Below are 5,542 nucleotides of genomic sequence, written 5' to 3'. Positions count from 1 at the left end.
GGAACTCCTGGCTGGTGCGGAGCTTGCTTTTGCTTCAATATTGGCATGTCATCCATCTCTAGACTTGGGAGCCGTAGCAAACACCGAGAGGAGCTTAGGCCAGTATTATGATGCCGCTAGAGGTCCTGCATACACCGTTGTTTCTCGGATGGAGTCGTGCCTTGAGAAGGATCTGAAGGCCCACTGGGACCGGGGAGCTCGACTATGAGTGTAATAGCCTTATTTCCTGCATAAGATTATTTATTGCGTACGTCGTACGCTATGTTAATTCGATGGATATTTTATTTGTCGGGGGCGGCTGAGTGATCAGTTCATCCTGCTCTCCCGACGACTTCGTTGGATTATGCAATGTTATTGTGAAGCCTTTGTGTAAGTTTTGTAAAAGCGAGACCCATCGACTTAGTCGAGGGAATTAGACGCTTGGCATCGTCACGCGGTGCACCGGTTTGAGCCTTATTTTGTGATAATGTAACCATCGACTCCAGCACTCGTGTATTTTCTCGAGGCTTGGATTGGTTGTTTTCTTTTTGTGTATCACTAATCTTAGCTCCCGTTGAGAGTATTTAATTAATGACACTGCGTGTTTTCTGGGCCAGCGCTCCCGATGGGAGTAAGAGCCGAATGTAGGGGCTGCAGTCGACCTGTTCAGGTGGTAGGGCCTAAATTGAAGAAAGGAGGCAGAAAACCTGATTAAAACTTTATTCATAAGGAAAAACAACCTTAAAGGCTATCCAAATAAAAACGATCACGCCCTATGTGTAGAACCGTCGCAGGTGTGCGATATTCCATGGATTTCCGACATCTTTCCCCGAAGTTGGATTTTTGAGCCTGTACGCTCCTCCTGGTATCACTTCGGTGACGATGTAAGGTCCTTCCCATGGAGACTCGAGTTTCGAGGGCCTTTTTTGTTTCAGCCGAAGTACCATATCCCCAACGCTAAAGCACCGGTTGCGTATTCGTCGACTGTGGTAGTTCCTCAGCGCCGCCGTATACCGTGGTCCTGGCTAAAGCAATGTCTCGAGCTTCATCTAGTAGGTCTACAAAGATCTTGCGCCGATGTTGGAAGAGGGTTCTGTGTATGCCGTCACTCGAGGTGCTTCGAATCGAACATCAGCTGGCAGGACTGCTTCGGCTCCATATACCAGAAAGAATGGGGTGTACTGCATCGACCTGTTAGGCGTGGTACGCAAACTCCAAAGTACCGATGGTAACTCTTCGACCCAAGCTCCCTCTGCGCCTGTAAGACGTTTCTTGAGACCGTCCCCTATTAGACCGTTCATCCTTTCCACCTGACCGTTTGTTTGCGGGTGAGCCACTGACGCGAATTTCAGTTTTATTCCCCTGTCATCACAAAATTCTCGGAATTCTCTGGAGTCAAAGTTAGTCCCGTTATCTGTGACGATACTGTGAGGCACGCCGAATCGACATGTTATTTCCTTGAAGAATTGGACTGCTGTTTTTGCCTTCTGGTTTCGTACTTGTACTGCCTCGATCCACTTTGTGAATTTATCGACTGCGACTAATAAGTACGTGTGTCCTCCAGGCGATGATCTCGGCAGTGGTCCAACTTGATCGAGTCCCCATTGGGCGAACGGCCACGCCAAGGGTATCGTCATTAGGTCTGTTGCAGGGGCGTGCGGTTTTGGGGCAAACCGTTGGCAAGGGTCGCACTTCGTGACCAGATCTCGAGCATCCGACGCTGCCGTTGGCCAGTAGAATCCTGCCCTGAAGGCTTTTGCTACGAGAGCCCTACTTCCCGCGTGATGCCCGCAAGTTCCCTCGTGTATTTCACGCAGCAGTGCTCTTCCGTCGTCGATGGCGATGCACCTTTGGAGGATACCGGAAATGTTGCGCTTGTAGAGTTCACCGTTTACTATGGTGAAGGCTTTCGATCGCCTGACGATTCATTTTGCTTCTACTGGATCCGCCGGCAGTTCCTGCTTTGCTAGGTACGCCAGGAATGGTTTAGTCCATAGTGGCTCAAGGAGGAGGACTTGTTCGGCTGGGAGAGTTGGAGCTTCGTCGGCAACTTGCTGCGGGTTTGCCTCTGCTTCCTTAGTCGATGGTTTTAGAGGTGTTGGCGCCTTCTCTTTTATTGATCGCTGAGTGATCACCTCGTAAAATACTCCATCTGGGATGGGAGAGCACATGGAGCCGATGTTTGCTAAGGTGTCGGCTTCCTCGTTGCTGGCTCTGCCGATATGTTTGAGCTCACATCCCTCGAATTTGGCTTCCATATTTTGATACAGCTGCCGATAGGAGATCATGTTGTCGCTAACTGCATCGCACAGATTCATCGACTGGTGTACTACCAAGTTTGAGTCCCCGCAGATTTCCAGGCGAGTCGCCCCACACGCCTTTGCCATCTTCATTCCGTGTAGTAGTGCTTCGTATTCTGCTTCATTGTTTGTCGGCAGAGAGAAGTTCATACGTAGTATGTACTTCATCTTATCTCCTTGTGGTGATATCAGCACCACTCCTGCTGCTGCGCCTGTGCTTCGTTTCGACCCGTCGAAATACATTATCCACGATCCCGACATGTCGGGTGCCGCTGGTGTTTGGGATTGAATCCAGTCCGCCACAAAGTCTGGGAGGATTTGGGATTTTATAGCTATCCGATTAACGTAAGTTATGTCGTGAGGTGCTATCTCGATAGCCCATTGGGACACTCGACCTGTTGCCTCTGGATTGGTCATTATATTTTTCAACGGCGCTTCGCTCACGACGACAATCGGATGCTCTGTGAAGTAGTGCCGTAGCTTGCGGGCTGACCTCCATACTGCATATGCTAGCTTCTGATGATGAGGGTACCTCTGTCTTGCGGGTGTGAGTACTTCGCTGAGATAGTAAACGGGCCTCTGCACGCCATGAACTCTCCCTGCTTCTTCCCGTTCGACGACCAAGACGCTGCTGAAGACTTGGGCTATCGCAGCTATGTACATGAGCAGCATTTCCTTCTCGCGGGGGGTTACAAGGACTGGAGATGTCGACAAGATTTTCTTCAGGTTGTCGAAAGATTCCTGCGCCTCCTTTGTCCACTCGAACTTTTCCGATTTTTTCATCAAATTGTAGAAAGGCAAGGCTTTTCCTCCTAGCTTGGCGATGAACCTGCTGAGCGCTGCTAGACATCCTGCCAACTGCTGCACTTGATGCAGATTCTTTGGCGGCTCCATGTCGAGAATAGCTTTGATTTTCAAAGGGTTGGCTTCGATCCCCCTGGCCGAGATGAAGTATCCTAGCACTTGCCCCCCTGGTACTCCGAAGAAGCATTTTTTGGGATTCAACTTGATCTTATACCTGTCTAGGTTATCGAAGGTCTCCCGCAAATCGTCAACGAGGGTGGCAGTGTGCTTCGTTTTTACCACGATGTCGTCAATATAGACTTCGATGTTTCGCCCGATCTGCTCTCCAAGGCAAGCTTGCATGCAACGTTGGTAAGTTGCTCCCGTATTTTTCAACCCGAAGGTCATGACGTTGTAGCAGAAAACGCCGTGTGGGGTGATGAACGCGGTTAGCTCCTGATCTTCCTTCTTCAATTTGATCTGGTTATACCCAGAGTAGGCATCGAGGAAGGAGAGGCGGTCGCATCCGGCTGTGGAATCGACTATCTGGTCAATTCTAGGCAGCGGGAAGTGATCTTTCGGACAGTGTTTGTTGAGGCCGGTGTAATCGATACACATACGCAGAGCGGTGGTGTCCTTTTTGGGTACCATGACAGGGTTAGCCACCCACTCTGATTCCTTGAGCTCTCGGATAAACCCTGCTTTACGAAGTCGATTGATTTCCTCACCAATTGCTCTCCTCTTGGGTTCAGAGAATCGACGCATCGACTGCTGTACTGGTTTGGCTGTCGGGTCAACATTAAGGGCGTGCTCAGCGAGTTCCCTGGGGATACCTGGCATGTCGGATGGTTCCCATGCAAATATCTCCCAGCGCTCACGGAGGAACTCGATGAGCACGCCTTCCTATGCGACCGTAAGGTCAGCCGATATATTGACCGTTTTCTTCGGGTCAGTGGGGTGCACCTGCAGCTTCTTGGCTTCCTTCGTAGCGTCAAACTCGTCAGATCTTACGTTTCGGTTGTCGGCTGGTGGCTGCGTATGATCCACGGCTGCGTCGATCGCATTGAGTTCCTCCTTAGCGCCGAATTTCGAAGCGATCTTCTGGAACTCCCGGTCACAGGTGTCTGATCGAGCAAAACTCCCGTGAATGGTTATTGGGGTTCCGTTGTTGCCTGGCATCTTCAGTTTTAGATACGCATAATGAGGCACGGCCATAAACTTGGCAAACGCCGGCCTGCCGAGGATGGCATGATACTGGGACTCCCAGTCGACAACTTCGAACTCAATCTTTTCTTTCCTGAAATTGGTGGGCGTGCCGAAGACCACATCCAATGACATTTTTCCAAGAGAATAAGCGGGTCGAGTCGGTATAATGCCATGGAATCCTGTGTCGGATTCGCTCAGCATATCGACTGTTAAACCCATTGCTTTCGTCGTGTTGGCGAATAGTAGGTTTAAGCCGCTTCCTCCGTCCATGAATACTTTGCTCATGTTGTACCCTCCGATCTGCGCCTCGAGGACCAGAGCTGCATGACCTGGTCTAGGGACGGCTTTCGGGTGGTCTGTCCTGTCGAAGGAGATAATTTGCTCCGACCAGTCGATGAATTCGGGTGTGTCGACCATAGCGACTCCTGCGTACTTCACTTCTCGCGAGAATTTCTTGATTTCCCTTTTTGAAAAGCTGGTTTTATGGATCATGCTGACCTGCCCGCGAGGTTCTGGAAATACCTCGGCTGGTACATACTCGTCCTTTTTCCATTGGTTCGTACGGCTCCGGCACGTACGGTTCTGCCCGATAGCTGTAGGATCTTGCCCTCTTCTCCATTATGTGAACTCTTGATATAGCCTCACTCCTGAGGTCATCACAGAACTGACGAATCTCTAGGAAGTGTCGGCAGTTCCTCAATAGGTGACTGGATTTCTCCCGACCATCCTTTGGGTCGATATAAGAGTGGAGGTAGCATGGCGCATCGAGTTGCTCCGTGGCCGATAAGTGCGGTGAACGAGCGCGGCCATGAATCGATTGCACTCCCTCCTGTTCCCGTTCGGACTGACGTGGGTGAGGCGCTGCACGTTCTTCTTCTCCATGGTATAACTCCCTTCGCCTTGTGGGATCGAAACTTCCTCGGCTGCCTCCATGCGTGCTTCTGGATGGAATTCCCAAGGTTGCTGCCAGGGTATCCTCTGCCGAAGCCGAGGGCCCCACACCGGACGTATCTGTCCTAGGGAGGCGAAGAAAACCTCCGGAGTCGATGATGAAGTGGACGCCTCCAAAGGTGGTGGTCATGTCATCACGCGATTCTGCAGGAATCGAGTGCGACGGCTTGAGGTGCGGTACGAACTCGAAGGATCCGCAGCGGATCGGATCTTTCGGGTCTGGAGGTGTTGGTGACTCGAGCACGAACGCTGCAGATGTGACTGGTACTGCCGATGCCCGGCCTTGTGCCGACAGGCTTCCCACAGACGGCGCCAATTGTCGC

This window comes from Lolium perenne, chromosome 5 (genome assembly GCF_019359855.2).
Source record: "Lolium perenne isolate Kyuss_39 chromosome 5, Kyuss_2.0, whole genome shotgun sequence".
NCBI lineage: Eukaryota > Viridiplantae > Streptophyta > Magnoliopsida > Poales > Poaceae > Lolium > Lolium perenne.
This window is presented reverse-complemented; position numbering follows the sequence as displayed.